The 17,876-nt window shown below is 38.9% G+C and overlaps 1 long non-coding RNA gene across 1 annotated transcript in view; it reads right to left on the bottom strand.

Annotated features, from left to right (window-relative positions):
• LOC107747733 (uncharacterized) overlaps window positions 1-17,742 on the bottom strand; it is a 54,937-nt gene extending 37,195 nt beyond the window's left edge. The window contains exons 1-2 of the long non-coding RNA XR_001640834.1: window positions 17,664-17,742; window positions 15,171-15,326 (exon numbers count right to left, since the gene is read on the bottom strand). This is a non-coding gene — a long non-coding RNA (uncharacterized LOC107747733). The remainder of the gene's footprint in view (window positions 1-15,170; window positions 15,327-17,663) is intronic.
• Window positions 17,743-17,876: the final 134 nt, after the last annotated feature.

Here is a 17,876-nt window from a genome sequence, read left to right as displayed (position 1 = left end):
CATTACAGTTTCCATTAAAACCAATACAATTTTCATTATAACCAGTAAAACCATTACAAATTATGTGATGGTTTCTATTTTTTTTTTCAGCAGGGGATTGAAATAAATGTATTATTGTATGAACTAAAACACTTGAAATCTACATAAAATGAACAGAATGCAAAATGTATAATATGACAATGATAAACATAAACCTAGAATCTAGAAACCTGAAACAGAATTCTTCAGTTTGAGTATTCATATGTCTGTCTGTCTGTGTGTGCGTGTGTGTGTGTGTGTGTGTGTCATGTTAATCAGACTAATGATATTATAGGCTACTTCATTTACTCTATTTTCTAACTCAGTATCTCTCAAATGTAACCCGTTGTAGAATCGCTGCGGTCTCTTTATGTATGAAGAGACTGCTGTGTGTGTGCACTTAGGATGGGTTACATGCAGAGCACTAATTCCGAGTATGGGTAACCATACTTGGGCACATGTCACGTCACGTCACTTCACTTCACTATGAATGAATGGAATATTCCCAACATGTAGACCCGACAAACACAGACTGGGGCTAAATACACAGGATAACGAGGGACAAGACGAGACACACCTGACATCAATGAACAATCAACGTGAGGGAGAAACTGGGTCACGGGGAGCACAGGTCTGACATGTACATAATGGTTTTCCATTGCTTTCATATTTTTAAAAACAAGTGCATGTAATTACACCTAGGTAACTTCTGTAGGTACATCTGTAATTACACCCTAGCCCTACTCTTTTAAACCACCCTTAAACCTACCAATACCATGAAACCTGTCTTAACCTTACCCGTATTCCACTTCCATAGCAGCAAACATGTTTTGCGTTACAACATGAACAAGTACATGTACCTAACAATTGTATTTTAATTGTAGCTGTATGTCTGTTGCGTTCAGAAGTTAGCTGCCTGAGGCGTAACCAAAATGAACTGCCTTGACTGGAAGACACTTTACTGTGTTGAAGCCATTTGTAGGTTGACTTCCCACACAATATTATTGCCACAGTGTTTTCAAAACATCTCCCTGTTTCTTTGAAGAACCTAACCAGCCTGACGTAGTAACAGTGGCTCAACCAATGACGTGCATTTGAGGCGGGGCTATTTGTTTGGCCCACCAATGGCAGATGGGGGAGCGCTAGGTAAACAATTCTGTGGATGCAAGTAACAAAGAAATGGCACACTTCACCTTAAAGCAATACTAGGAAATTGAGACAAAGTGTTCTGGGAGGAGCTTAATTAACATGTGTACACTACAGGTTCAGACCTTTTCCAAGAGAACATGTCTGTAGGGAGAACCAGCATGGTGCCTAAGTCGGTCACCGTGCCATGTTTTGTTGTCAGTTTCAGCCAAAAATGAAAAGTCTGAGATCATTTACTTACCCTCAAGTTGTTCCAGACATGTTTGATTTTCCTGTCTGAGAAGATGTTTTGAAAAATGTAGGAAACCATATAGCTGCTGGTCCCCATTGAGTACCATAGTATGGAAAACATACTATGTAGGCCCATTCTTCAAAATATCTTCTATTGTGTTCAGCAGAAGAAAGAATTTCATACAAATTTGGAACAGCTTGAGATGCCAGAGTTTTCATTTTTGGGTGAACTATCCTGTTAATGTCATTCGGTTTAGTCACTGCAAATCTAAATGTAAAAACTGCAATAAACAGGATTATTGCATGATTTTTTTTGTGCTTGCATTCATGCAGAGCTCAGTCTATTAATAGCTAAGGTGGACAGCAGTCGTGGGTAGTGTGTGTGTGCAGGGTCCATGACAGCACTGAGGAAAATATTAGTAACATATCGCTGCAAACAACACCAGCAAAAAAAATAGGCCGGAAAAGGTGACAAAACAGGAGGGGTTTGGAAACAGTTATTTGTCTTTTTCTGATTTTTTTCCTCTCCCAGAAAAAGTTGAGCATATGGGCCTTTATTTTTGAAGCCTGTGAGTGGAAAAAACCAAGACAGCGTGTTTCTGCCTGTGGCAATCAAGTATGTATCAGATGCAAACATCAAAGCACTCTTTGTGCTTCTCTGTACTTCGGGTTAAGAACCAATCATACTGCTCTGCAGAGAATACTTACTCGAGACATTCCATTCCTGTTTCTGAGAGTGCTCTATTGCTTATGAAGAACACGCTGGGGGCTATCTGATAACTATGTTTGGCGTCAACAAGAATTCATGATATTTTCACGTTTTGGGTTGTGGTGGGTGTCTTCCTGCAGGTGTGTTCTTGGGAATCAAGGCACTCATTGAACTACAATGAATAAATCAAAGCATGTGTTCAAATAAAGGGAATGAGAGAACTGGGTGTGCAAAATACAGCTTGATGTGTGTACAGAATGTAATGGTGCATTCTGTTCAAAGTTTCCAACTTGATGTCCCTGACTTACAAGCATAAAGATTTCGCTGTCCGATGCTTCAAAGGTGATGCATAATGCCTTCTTTGCAGCTGATGATGCTATTCAATGCTAAGCAATGCCATTTTTAGTGTTGGACTTACACATGTGCTTATTTTCTTGCAACTCGATCAGGAGAACATGTTGCAAGCAATGCCAAGATCATGGGTTTGATTCCCAGGGAATGCATGAACATGATAATGTTGCTGTACGCAATGTCATTTTGGATTAAATCTGCAAATGTATCGTGTATAATCCTGCGTTTCCAAGTTGAACGTCTGACTTCGAAGTGCACTTTTCAAAGTTGGAAGTTCTGAAATGAAAGACAGCATAAGCATCTCTTTGAATGGCATCCATTGCAGTTCCAACTTCCATCTAGAGAGGCACAGAGACAACACAAGCTAAAAACAGTGCAGGATGACAGACCTTAAGGCTAGATTGATTCGTTCTGACACTCAGGGTCTTTAACGGTCATTTCTGTCAGTTGCAACATCCAAGTTATTGAGGACAGTTGAGGTGAACTCTCTGGGAACTCTAACAAAACAAGCCTAAAAAATACTCTAGCTCTGTTCCAAAACCTATTGAGCTGTCTACTACACAGACTGCTGCCTTCTTAGGTATTACACTAATTGGAATGGAATTCAATGCAATTGATTTGGATAGAAATATTGGCTAAAACAGGCCATTTAATTAAACAAACATTTTTATGAATACCTTTTGTGTTGAATGGTATTGAATGTACTCTAATTACAATAAACATCCCAGTCAGTTAACCCAACATTAATTCTGTCAGCCGTCATCACGTACATGCTTTATATTTATGTATTTGACATTGTATTCAAGGCATCATTTTATTAGGAATCAAACCCGATTTCCTTGGTGTTTTGGTGCTACTGTTTGAGAGTGCCTGTCCACTATTTCAGTGGCCTTGGTTCCTGAAGTATTTTTACCATAGGGACCATAGGGAAAGTCTTAACGTGCTAAAGAGTCACGAACCAAACAAACTTTGGTTTGAAGCAAAAAAGTATTTGAAAATCAGACAAAAAAACTAAAGATTGTGTACTTAAATGTCACTTTAATGAGGGAAAGAACTACAATCCTGACATTTGCACTCCATAGGTATGCTACAGATTACTGCAATGCACTCTGGGAATGTCTTCTCCAATGCTGCATTCGAATTTGATCTACCGTAGATATTTATCTCACTTTTTTTTTTTTTTAACAGAACTACTTTCTAGTAATGCACTTTCATTAAATGCATGCATGCAAGCAAAAGCCATTAGATGTGAAAATGTTGCCAGAGTTCAAGAAATACCAATAAATGAGCATGCAATAAATTATGTAAAAAAAATTAATCCTTTATTGGAGGAAATGCCAAGTCATGCATAATCAAACCACTTACGTACAATCATCAAGGGACACCCGGAGAGAACAGACACATCTAGCAACATCAAAACAAACACACCCTTTTCTAGAATACACCACAGCTCTTCTCTTGTCATTATGCTATTCTTCTGCTTGATATTTATAGTCACTTCCTAATGGCAAGACGTACTGTACTGTACCGCACAGACTACTGGCTGCCGCCCAAACAGCCTGCTGGAGATGGAATTTGTCCCCTCCTTCCCTCATTTTCTCATATGTACATACAGTACTGTCATGTTCACACACATTACTAATCATATCTGTGAGAACTACCTGAATGCAGTGGGTTATTCTTAGATGGTCATGTTTGTTTTTTGGCGCAGTCTAAACTACGGAACTGTTTTAGCAAACTGGTGAATCACACAGCTGTTAAAAGCCATTGCCACATCCAACTCTGCTATATCAATTCCAGCTAGGATTTGCAACTTGATCTCTCTAATCTTGGAATCTCCCGTATGGGTAGTTTCAATGTGATTGCATACACTGTACAGTTCCAAAGTAATTTAAAAGTTAATTTTTAAAATGCTTTTATTTAGCAAGGATTGATTAAATTGATCAAAAGTGACAGTAAAAATTGTCATTACAATTCAGTTCAAGTTTATTTGTATAGCGCTTTTCACGATGCAAATCGTTGCAAAGCAGCTTTACAGAAAATTTAAGTTTCTAAATTATATTTAGTAATAGCTTATTAGTGGTGACTATCTCAAGTTGATGTCCATATGGCAGAAATGAATGGTAAAAATCAAGCAGTTAGTTAATGTCATGTAATCTAACAGACGTGAACACTATTACAAAAAAATACAAAAATAAAATATTAAACGGCATAACTTTTTTCATCGTTAATATAGTAAGAAATTAGTTACTAAATTAGCACATTAAATTGATTTCTAAAGCATCATGTGACACTGAAGACTGGAGTAATGATGCTGAAAATTCAGCTTTGTGTCACAGAAATAAATTACATTTTAAAATACATTCAAACAGAAATCAGTTATTTTAAATTGTAATAATATTTCACATTATTACTGTATTTCCTGTATTTTTGATCAAATAAATACAGTCTTGGTGAGCAGAAGAGACCTTTTCAAAAGCACTAAAAATCTTACCAACCCCAAACTTTTGAACACAAGTCTGTATCTCTTAAAAACATAAACTTATTCATGTCATCTCTCCAGACCACAGTCATCCACATCAAACTTCATTGGAACAGCTTATTCAAAGAAAGTTCATGTGATAAATTTCTTTCCGAGGAATTACTGCAGCTCTCGGTGGGGCTGTCGATCAACGGGGCAGGACAAGAAGGAACTCTAGTGTGTGTCACCATGGAAATATAATTGTGAAAAACAGAGTGAAATTAAAGCAGGAAAACATATATCCCGTTTCAACGTTATAAGGCTGGATTTTGGAAGTCATTACTCATCTCATGTAATCTAATATTTCTCCAGCCAACTCTGTTTGTTATCAGAGAGGTAATGGGAGAGGTTCCTGGTAACCGTGTTGTTAGGGGACGGTTGACTGAAGGAGAGGGCGACTGGCTCGGTCTGACTGGGTTTGTTTCACTACACTGGGGTTCGCTCTTGGCGCAGGCTGCAGCAGGGGATTATGGGTCATGGTTTGAGCAGGACTGTAAGCTGTGGGTCTTTGGGAACTCTGAGTCAGCACTCTCTCCCCTGGACGTCCCACTACAGTCGCCCCACTGTCGACCGACCCAGTAACCACAGAAACCACACATACAACAAAAAGTCACATGACCACCAAGATTACACATATGGTGTCCAAGGAAACAGTCACAATTATAGAACTTTAACCTTTTCTTTTAATTCTGAGTCTTCTGATAGAATGACAGGGGCAGCATGAGACTGTGATAAAAAATGTATTTAATGAGTAACATTTAAATAATATTATTTACTAAATAAAGTAAATAATTTAGGTCAAGATAGTCTATCTATCTATCTATCTATCTATCTATAATGATCAGAACAGACTGAAAACATGATGAAAAACATAATGAGTTTGATTTTAATGCTGTACTGTACGTTATTTTATTTTCCCACAAGATCTCATGTACTGTTTGTATAAAGTTGAAAAGGACGGTGAGATCTCTCTGCTAAAGCAGCTCTTCGGTTGAGGAACACACTCTGTGTGTGTGTGTGTGTGTGTGTGTGTGTGTTTATCTCAAGAGGTCACAAAGCTCCAGTGTGACACTCACGGTGACATTTATGAAAAACTAGTAAGAGCACGAGACTCATTTCATCACTCACTGAGAACTGTAGCTCCACAGAGCTATACAAGCAGCTCTCATTATGTTTGCATGAGTCTGAGTAACAGTTGTGTCACAAGGGTCCAAGCCCATGCTTTATTTCAGTTTTAGCTGTGCTAATGTCTTCTGCTATTTACAAATGTAGTACCCTTCGTATTTAACCTTTCCCAGCGAGAAACACATGCATGAACACACATACAGTACATACTGAGTGCTGCGCTTTTGACAGCGTGGCTCCTCCAGAGAGACTGCCTTGATGTTACACAACACAATTTTGTTGTTTGTCGCAATCTAATCAACTCTAAAAATTAACTTTTGGTTGATCACATAACACTAATTCAATAACTTGTCCCTGTACAATTTTATGTCTTCTGAAGACACAGCAAATTATGATAAGTTAAACTAAATAAGAAGAAGAATGCAGAGTCTTGAGTCAGATTCGAGCCTAACTCAACTACGCTTATTGTCTTATAAAAACAAATTAAGGTATTATTTAAAAATAAAAATATATTTTTCCCTTTAACAGACACTGTTAAACTGAACTGAACAAGTTATTTTTAATAAAATTACAATTAATAAATACATAAATGAAACCTACTTCAAGTAGATAGTTAAATTTAAATTATTACATTTATAATAACAATAATTTAAACATTTAATTTTATATAATTAAAATAATAAAAGAATACATATAATAATAACGAATAGAAATATTATATATAATATTATTATAATTATATATATTTTAATTATATAATACTTAATTTTTTCTTCAATCTTTCTTCATTATACATAATAAAAAAGTTCAAGTGTTTAGTAAACTGATCCCATAGGAACCACTGTGACCCAAACAGTAAGCTGCACGTTCACAGCGCTCTGTAAAATGACACACCGGGCAACCGCAGCACAGTAACACCTAATGCCAGAGACCACAAGGCAGGTGAAATCTGTCACCTGTCTTACTCAGCGTAACCCCCGTAACCCACAAACAACAACAAATACAAGCAGCGTGGAGACTGTCCCCTCAGAAACACATCAGAACATTTACAAAAAGGAAATTAAATTAACACAGTAACTGCAGACACCGTTAAAATGTTGATATTGCATTTAATGAGGTTTGTATGTTAGGGCAAAGGGTACTTAACTAGTCATGATGAACAGATGGGTGTTGGGAATTTGATTATGGGTGTGAAAGATACTTAAAATAGGGTGTATAATTATGCAAGTTAATTTCCCAAGATCTGACTGTGCAGAACTATTTTAATATATCCCTATAACAATTATACCCTCAAGAGCATGTGTGTGTGACATATGCACACATACATACACCCAGATCATTACACCCAGGTCATTATGTATATTTTATTTAATAGACATATTTCTGTTTTATGTTCCATGTTTTGGTGGTATAGTGCGTTACTTTTAACATACTGTACCTGCAAAACTGATCCTCCCATTCTGCTCAGTCTGTACTGGGCGTACCTACCAATTAGTAGCACACACTGTGAAGAATCCGCTTATATTCTTCCCAAGTATGTAAGTAGTGCAGAAGAGGACAGCTGAAAAGGACAGCATGCTGCCTGCAGAGAATGAGATCAAAATCCTCAAATCATCTCTGAGCAAAAACTGGAGTGCATGAGAGGATGGTCACAGGCCTGTATCCTGTTACACCTGAGTTTGGGGTAAATTCGGTTCAAGGGCTAAACGAACAGAGAGAATAGATTCTGAAAAGACCAAATCGACTGAAGTCAAAGACTTCAGCTTTTCTCGAGAAGCCTATAGAACTGCAAGGCATGTCATTACATGTGTGAAACTGGCCAAGGCAGATGACCAATTTGAGAGTAAGAGAGGTTGTGTGAGTGTGTCTATGCTAAATGCATGTAATTGGGCCAATGCTTGACTGGCCTCATTTACAGACACTAGACAACATAATCAGACTGCAGCAGACCTCTGTACCAAACAGAGTGTCATGGACCTAAATGAACCATTACAGAAAACAATTACTAGCCTCCTATTAGCCACATATAAAATAAAATAAAATAATTTTTGCCCCAGATCCATTCAGAGACTTCATTTTCCTCACTGTACTCAATAACTGACATGTCTCAAAGTTTAACACTTACAGAGCAATGGTGTAAAGCAATACTACCAACACTAAGGTTGTGGGTTCAAATCCCAGTGAATGCATAAAAGTGTATCTTGTATGCACTTCAAATTGCAAAAAAAGTCAGTGCCATTGTCTTGTAGCATATTTATAGAGCAAGCAATACTACCAACACCAAGATTGTGGGTTCAAATCTCAGTAAATTGTATCTTGTATGCAATGTAAATTGCTCTGGATAGAGTTTTTGCAAAATGCATAAATGTAACATCTAGAACAGAGAATTAACTCAAAAGATACATAGGTAGATAAATAGATACATACAATAGAGGTGAAAACATTCATTCATACTTTTATCCAAAGCGACTTACAGTACATGCAAAGAAATAAAAGTCAAGTCAAGTCAAGTCACCTTTATTTATATAGCGCTTTTAACAATACAGATTGTGTCAAAGCAACTGAACAGCATTAATTAGGAAAATAGTGTGTCAATAATGCAAAATGACAATAGTAAACACTAATTTTCCAGTTAAAGACAGTTCATCATTGAATTCAGTGATGTCTTCATTCAGCTCAGTTCATAGTATCATAGTATCTGTGCAATCAAGGCGACGATATCGCTGGAAATGAAGTGTCCCCAACTAAGCAAGCCAGAGGCGACAGCGGCAAGGAACCAAAACTCCATCGGTGACAGAATGGAGAAAAAACCTTGGGAGAAACCAGGCTCAGTCGGGGGGCCAGTTCTCCTCTGGCCAGACCAAACCAGCAGTTCAATTTCAGGCTGCAGCAAAGTCACATTGTGCAGAAGAAAGCATTGTTAGTGCCACATTCTGCCTGCTGAACTACAAGAACACCAATTCATTATAAAACAAAAGCAATGACAATAAAAACACAACAGATCTCATTTCAGCTAAAAGTGAATAGCGCAGCCGGTTGGTGACCTTTCTTTTGGGAGTTTTCACAGCATAGACTATTATTAGAGTTACCGGTAAGAGAGATTAAGGCTACGTCCACACAAAGCCAGAGCTTTCCCTATCCGATATTTTTTTCCCCCTCGTCTCAACAAATATCTGCATCCACACGAAACCACAAAACCGACACAAAACCTTTCAGAAAATATACGGATTCGCTGTCCACACGAAAACGCAAGGGCGGCGTTTTCAGATTTATCCACTCTGGGACCCGGTTTCAAAAAATATCGGTTTCACTCTCCCAAAACGCCGGATCCGTGTGGACGAAACGCCTATACGATACAAAATGTATGCTTATACAGCTAAACAGTCTCCGTGTGGACGGGGCCTAACTCTCCTGGCCTAAATAACCAGCCAGACAGCTGCAGAAAACAGCTAAATAAAAGCAGCACTCAGGATCAGTTAAACAAACCTTACCTTTACCTAAATTTCTACAAGCAATGTGTCAAAACTGCTCTCAGATCGGCATGTAACAATTCTTGATTAATTGCCTTGTCCTCATGAACAAGTACAGCATGTCGAGTTTTATGTTTGAACATGCCTTTCCCACAGAAACCTTTTCCAGGCAAAAGACTGCGCGCTGTGCAAAGGTTCACAGTATTCCTAGGCCGATTCCTAGAAACTCTCCTTATCAGGAGACAGCGTTCATTCACACATATAAACACACATGCATCCATACTCACTCACACAGCTGCAGGACAAGTGTATATCTAAACTTGATCTATGCCCTAAACGAACTCCACAACATGGATGTTTGGAGAAGAGCCAGCGTTGCGCAAGGAAGCACATGCTTTCATTAGCCTGCAATACTCTCAGTGCACTGTGCTCACCCCTTTGAACCCTGTATCGGATTAAAGCGAATGTTCATACTTGATCAGGACTGGCATCAAAACTGTACATGTTGTGCAAACTGTACTGATTAGTTTGTACTGCTATCATTGTTGTCCTTAAATGAACCGCTTGATCTTTGATCGCACTTCCTCTCCCACATTTTTTTCAACTCTAAGAACAGGATATCTTCTCATTACAGCTCTATTAACAAAAAGAAGGACATGTGCTGGTATCGGTGCTGACTGGCACGCAGGGAGTGGCCGGGTGGGACAGGAAGACATGCATGCAATCTGTCCGCTGCACATGGCTGGTGCAGAATCACTGGATTCTGAAAGGTCAGAGGTCACTCAGGGCACATGCACAATGCAACTGAATTTTTTGCACATTTTACTATGTGCACACATGGCAAACGAGTGTGTGTAAAGAGGGCGGAGGGCGGTGATAAAGACCTTAGGATGAATTTTGAGGGTAAACCGGGTGAGGACAGTCTGAGGCCCAATTCACGGTGCAGTTGCAGCCACACCTGTTTGTCAATGGGGTTTAGCACGCTTACATCACTAAATCCCTGTTTTTAGTGAGTCTCATTACCCAGAAGCAGAAGCACTTGGGATATGGAAAAAGGTGGAATTCAACTGTAGGAGGAGCTACAGATAAGATAAGACTCCTATTCTCAGTAAAGTTGTACACAGGCATAAAGTTACAGAATAAACATCATGGGTGTTGTATGTGTGTGTTTTTAAGGTGGCAAAAAAACAAGTCTTTGCAACTAAATGTTTACATTTTTGTTTTGTAGAATCTTATCCCATAGCTCTTATGTGGACTTTGTGCTAAAGTGGGGAAAAATAGGTACATTTGATACAAGCCTGTTGTTGTGGAAATTATTATTATTATTATTATTATTTTTGGTGCACTCTGAAAAGTCCCTTTCTGCCATCTGGGAAAAAAATGACTTGAATAGAACAATTATTCCAGTATTACATTAAAAAGCAGCTGAATGTGATTACTCACAGAATTTGGATTTTTTTATTATTAATGAACAACACATTTTAAACAATTTAAATTTGTATACTATACATACTAAATAGCATGCAATATTAGAATTAGTGACTTCCAAATTATAGTAGGTTAAAAATAAATTAAAATAAAAATTTTATTAATATTTGTAATATTTTCATTTTTTTTTTTTAGAATATGCCAATGGAAATATGGGACCAGTGACCACAAAATGTTCAAAAGAAATCTTATAATTGAGCATTTTTAAGCATCACTGAAGTAGTTCCAATATGCTGCACATTTTTAGGGTAAAAAGAAAGAAAGAAAGAAAGAAAAAAACTTCTCATGCGTTTTAGTGTCCAGCTTTTGTCTGCTTGTGCAGTATGCCAAAGATAGCTAGATGATGATGCTATTTTTTCCGGTAGATCTTTGTGAATACCTTGTTGAATCAGCGTGTGATCATATGATCGCTCAGTATGACTGAAATTACGATAAGAATACAAGGTGTACGAGAAATAATTCATCGCAAATCTCATTCTTCTAGGATCTTAGGAAGTCTGAATCAAATTCTGCATAAATCGCTCTAAATCTGACTAAGTGGGATCACTGATTTGAATGTCCTGCTGTCATATGAGACTTTCAGATTTAAACCCCATCTTAGAAAATGAATCACTAAAGCAGATGATTTACCGTCAGTCTTGGTCTGTACTAGAACATGCTGGTTCTGCTTGATTTTAGTGTGTAATGTACCTCAAAATTCATTTATGAAAGGATGTTCCTGAGGCTGGATATATTCAAATGTATTCGACCAACATCAGGTGCTCAGTAAATAATTCAGGTGCAGGACTACGCTGTGAGCGTGCATGTGATTTGTGACTGTCACACACACTCGAGCGCTCTGGGCAAAGTGACACGGCACACATGGTGTTGCTGTGACTTGGATTTGCAATGTCACCGTGACCAGTACTCATCCCTCTTGTGACACTGGTTTACTTTCCAATACAGGAAGCAGTGAATGTGTGCATGTCTATGGTTCCACATGTCTATCACGGGTAGAAAAAGGAAATCACACTCTCCTCTAGCACTAACATGTTTCAAAGAAAGAGGATATTTCATCACCAGTTTGCAGCAGATCTGTAGTTTCTGCAATTTAATACATTCATTGAGGCATGACTTTTTAAAGCTGCAGTGTGTGAACTCCACACCACTAGTGGCACCAAACAGAACTGCAAAAATAACTCATGCAAAACCTCTTAAATATATATAAATAAATAAAAATAAATTGTATATATAAGTGAATCAAAATAAAGAATGCAATTAAAATGAAACAATCAAAAACAAATATTTACAGCCCTAGTCCAAAGTTATGCAAATGAACAGTGATGTGAAGCATCAATTAACTAAGGGAATGCAGATACAGTCAGATGCTGCAGTAGGAACGATTCCTAAAAGCACAGAGCAACATTGAGTGATTTAATCGGTGTCAGTGTAAACGGGGCTTTAGCAAGCACCACCTTAGTTATTGCATTTGAGAGCACTTTCCTGTAAATTACATCAGCATAAATGTGATGAGCAGATCAGTTCAAACATCAAGTTCAAACATCTGGAGAAAGACAGTATGCATGTCAGGTGCTTTGTTTTTCATGAGCTCATCTTGACTCAGCATCACATGACAGCAGCTTCTGCCAATTCCTCAGAACTGATGTCACACTGTCTTTTCTGTATATCGGGAGTCTTTGTGTCTGGTGCTGGAAAGCCCCTCCATTTGGAATCATTTGGAATCTTTTCACAAAGAGCTGCGCAACAAATGACCATAAATGGAAAACAAGCGCATGACAATGAAGTGTAATCGCAGCAGTCCAGTAAAGCAGACAATGAAGTCACTTCAGAGGTCCACACACCCTCACTCTCTGACATCAGGAGGTTCAGGCCACCTACTTTTCCAGAGTGGAGATCAGTAACACAAAATGTAGTCTGACCTCATGGAGGAAAAAGAGGGAATTGGCGCTCTGATGCATGCACGCACGCACACACACACAGCCTCAATCTCTGCTCCCTCTCTCTTTCCCGGAAGACACTGTGTTATTGGAAATGGAGAGAGCAAAGCAAAAGCAGGAAAGGGAGGAGTAAAAACAGATGAGGTGTTCCTTTTAAATCATGTGATTGGTGAGTCAGTGCATGAGCTCAGTGCAACACAAGATCTTCTGATTGGTGGACAGTGATGTGCTGATCCGATCAGGACAGGGATGTGCTGAGCTTGTAGGAATAATAACTAGCTGCATACCGGCAAATATGATTATGCTTAATTTAATAAGAGGTTTATGCCATTTCATTGGAAAACGTTCTGAAGGAAATATGAGTGTGTTATTATAGTAGCAAATATCTGCACAAATGTGCAGGCTAAAATAGTGGTATTTTTTTTATTTTTTATCCCTATCCTCTTTTATCCTGAATATTATATGCATTCAGATGTTTAACGCTTAACTTGATGCTCACTATGTATGTTATTTATATGTTATACGTATATGTATGTATTTATAAAATATGTTTTTTATGATATGATTTTTTATTTTATTTTGTGGGAAAACTAGATATTCACATTTTCTGAAGAAACTACAGTGCTAGGTGTTGCTCTGTGATTGCTAGGAAATTCTGGATTGTTTCTAGGGCATTGCTAAGTTGTGACCGATTTAATTGTTCTTGTTTGCGATTAAAATGTAGTATTTTTATCAAAACATGCCTGTTCAAAGGTTTTTACATAAAATCCCTGAGCAAACCAAATTTATCAAACCAAATCACTATAAAATAATAAATTCAGTCTTGAAGAGCACTGAAAAAAAGTTTGAAATCTTTGTGTAATAAAAAGACCGCAGTGCAAATTTCAAACTATTTACTCAAAAGTTTCAGAATACTCATTACCGCAACAAAAAAATTTGGTTATTTTTAAGATTATGCTAACAGCTGTAGCTATTGCTCAGCAGTTACAATAATCAGCTTTTCTCTAAACAGTTTAAAAATGTCATTACTACAAGCTCAGCAACACTACATTTTTGGCTATGATGGTAATGACAACGTGCAATGATGTGAATTTCTCATCAAGGTAAAAACTGTGGGTTAAAGAGTAAAACATATGACTCCTGGTATGTAACTTAGATGTTTGTACTTAAAAGTGCACAGTTACCCATATGCATGTACGTTTGCATGTGTATGATCTGCGTAGGCATTTAGAGATAGGAATTTGATTCCCAGTTTCTCCTTGACATCAACGTTGGGCCCAGTGCACGTCATGTTCAATGCGATGTTTATACAACAGACCCTCAGCACGTTACCCCTTCAACAGACGTCACAAACCAAACACAAACACAGCCAGCGGCCTGTGCAAGCCCTCTACCGTGGGAGAAGAGTTGAAAACAAAGGTGGTGCAGCACCATCATTAATATTCCATCTCACTTACACAGTGATAGTGAGGTCACCGTATAACAGCTCTCTGAAGTGCTGTGTCATTAGAGGCGCAGCCTGGATGATATTTCAGCTGTGCACAACTGCACCATCTCTCCTTCAAAATAAACAATAGGGATTCAGTTAAATGCACTCTTAATGTGTAGAGTGCCAGCCAGAGGAAATACTAAAAAAGGGTTTGGCACTTTTACTTGAAGTTGTATGCCAACCAAATCTGATAGAGTGCATCACACATTGCAGCCATTGGAAATTAGGTCATCATGGTGATGGAAGCTGAAGGTTATTAGTCTTGCAGGAACATCTATGTCCTGAAATGCATGCATCAGATCAGAGTCCCATTAGAAACCCATCAGGTTTTTAATAAGTACACATGCTGTCCTTCTCGAGACTTTAAGAGTCAACTAAGGACATTGCTGCCGCATCAAAGCCGACTCTGAAGAGAAATGAAATGAGATATTTCTGCCTGAAATCAACTTGTGTTGTGAAGCAGGGCTCCTGTGGAGATCATTAGTAACTGAAAAGCAGTGTTGAGGAGATTTACATTTCCAGCAGGCTAAAAAGGGTGGGTCGCGTCAGGATACATGCATTCAGGTGGACGGGCCGCTACATAAACTCTCAAGGCAAACTAGGTCAAAGTTAAAAGAATACTAACTCTCATCAGGTTAACTCAAAGTTCAGTGCTTAAGTGGGATAAAATATGCTTCTGACTTACCCTCAAACCTGTTTATGGGTGACACTATGACTAAGGTCATAAATAGGTTCATCTGGATCCTAAATCATCTTCTTGTGGATGAGACATCAGATGTTAATTCCAGGGCTGGAGGGTAGGAATCAGGTTTAGGTGACAATTATGAAGGTCCAATGGAAGCTGTTAAATCAGAGCAGTACGTTAAACATTCAGCAGGGCTGGTCAATCACAAACACACTCAGATATTCAGAAGCTAGCAGCTCGTTAACCATTTTTCCTATTAGCCTAATTTCCATACGTATTTGAAAAATGAAGGGAGTTGGTGCACACAAATGTGTTTGTCAGACGTTAAATACCCTACATCTCAACTCTTGCCCTACCAACACTTCACAGCCACAGGTAAGAATGAGTAATTTGGATTTGTCTTCTTGACTTAATAGGCTGCCTCTCATGGCCTTAGAAATTAATTCCAGGTCAAAGTTTAGCAGAGAAGCCATGGCCCAACACATATATTCTGGTCCAAAGTTTTTGATGCCTTATCACCTTACAAACAGCAAGCGAACTCTATGGGCCTATTGCCACCTGGTCACTTCATGCGTTTTCTCTGATTGGATATCTATCTGATTTGTTAAACGTTTCCATTTACACTTGGCCACATAAATGTGTCTTCGCAAAATGGATATAAATCCAGTCTTCTATTCCCGAACTATATGCACATTTAACGGAGTTCATGTTAACGAAAGCAACAGATAAGCGCTGTATTTTATTAATTATCAGCAAATTTCAAGATCAAAGACCACAACAGGAGAGAGCACAGCATCAGCACTGGAAAGATAGGTCAGTCTCACTACTTTTAATGAAGATAACTGTGTTGAGCGTCTGCGACTTACTTTCAGTTTAATTTGTGGCAGTTTGCGCGTCGGCTTGCTGAAGAGATACTAAGCTACTCATCCGCAGCGATGCGTGTTGCATTAGCGCGGTCATATCTGACTATAACATGCCATATAGCCTATAAAATGCTCTCACACATTTATTATTTTAATATTTTGGCAGGAGTAAAATTTGCATATGTGGTTTCAACAACCAGATGCATTTACACTTGTCCAGTTTCGCCTGGAATGCGGCCCAGACCACCTCCTGAAGTGGTTTGAGCGATTGGATTTAAATGCATTTCGAAAGCATTTCGGAGGGCATTTACACCTGGTCTTTTCACGATCGGATTGCTATCCGATCAGAGAAAACGCATTAAGTGACCAGGTGTGAACAGGCCCTATAGGACAGTGGTTTCCACATTTTGCATGTCTTCTTAATCAAACACACCTGATTCAGGTCATCGGCTCATTAGTAGAGACTCCAAGATCTGAAAGGGGAGTTTCACAGGGATGCAAAATGTGCAGTGTTGATGCAGCTCCAGAAACGTGGTTGGGAACCATTGCTATAAGAAGTGCTTGTGACAAATGTAAGAAGCCATTTCAAGATTTCAGAAACAAGTTGACGTGACATCATCTACTAAAGGATTAACAGTAGATGTAACTTCCTGCAAAGTTTTATTAAATGCACCTGAACCAACTGATCAAGGTGTTCAAGATTGCTTAAAAATTACAGGCAGGTGTGTTGAAGCCGGCTTGGAGCTGAACTCTGCAGAAAGGTAGTCCTCCAGTCCCCGATCTGTTATTGAGAGGGGTGCCCAGACTTGTTCCTGGAGGGCCACTGTCCTGCAAGGTTTAACTCCAACCCTAAATAAACACACCTTAAAGAGCTACATCATTCAAGGTCTTCTCTAGATTCAAGTCCTGTCCCAAATGGCACAGGTGTGATTAGGGTGCGATTTGGGACAGGGCCTCATTAAAAACTTTCAGGCAAGTGTGTTGGAGCTAAACTCTGCAGGACATTAGCCCTCCAGGAGCAAGTTTGGACTCTCCTTGTTATTGAGGTTTGCATCATCAGCCATGGTCCAAAAGGTGGTGATCGGATCTTACGGAAGCACAGCCATCAGGCCCATGCTTGTTTCCTTACAGCACCCTCTCACAGCTTGAGTCATGTGAGCTCTTATATAATTTCAGCTCTCACGGTCTTCACGCACAGAGTGGCTGACAACAGGAAAGGAAAGACCCTAAAAAAACCTAAGATTGTATATTTGTGTTGGGCTCTGGGCTTTGAGTTTTAATTCATTGTTCTCCCACAGACTGCAGCAGATGTTTTTGCTTCTGCCGTGTTTTTTGAGGGGCACACAGTGGGTGTGAAACAAGAGAGCGAGCGTGAGATTTCCCACCACCTGCAAATGCAACATAGCCTCACGCAAAACAGGAAACACAGATGAAAGCGAATGATTCAGAAATAAGCAGCTTGGACAGCACCGACCTTAAACCAGAAATGAGTGTTTTCATCTCGTTTGGATATTTTGGACTGAGTGTTGAGCTTTGGTTTTTCAAAGGGAATCTTTCACAAAGAAAAACTGTTTCTGATGTTCCGTTTCACCTGCTGTTGATATTAGAAGTGCAATAATGTGCTGAATACCTTTTCTCCATTCCACTGATAGGGTCAGATGCTTCATCTATTTGTAAGCGATACTTTAGACCAGGGCTGTCCAAACTCGGTTCTGGAGGGCCGGTGTCCTGCAGAGTTTAGCTCCAACCCTATACTGAACCAGCTAATCAAGCTCTTACTAGGCATAGAAACTTCCAGTCAGGTGTGTTGAGGCAAGTTGGAGCTAAACTCTGCAGGACACCG

Source organism: Sinocyclocheilus rhinocerous, unplaced genomic scaffold (assembly GCF_001515625.1).
Source record: "Sinocyclocheilus rhinocerous isolate Xijiao unplaced genomic scaffold, SAMN03320098_v1.1 scaffold671, whole genome shotgun sequence".
NCBI classification, from domain to species: domain Eukaryota; kingdom Metazoa; phylum Chordata; class Actinopteri; order Cypriniformes; family Cyprinidae; genus Sinocyclocheilus; species Sinocyclocheilus rhinocerous.
The sequence above is the reverse complement of the archived record's forward strand: the minus strand, read 5'-3'. Positions and strand labels throughout refer to the sequence as shown.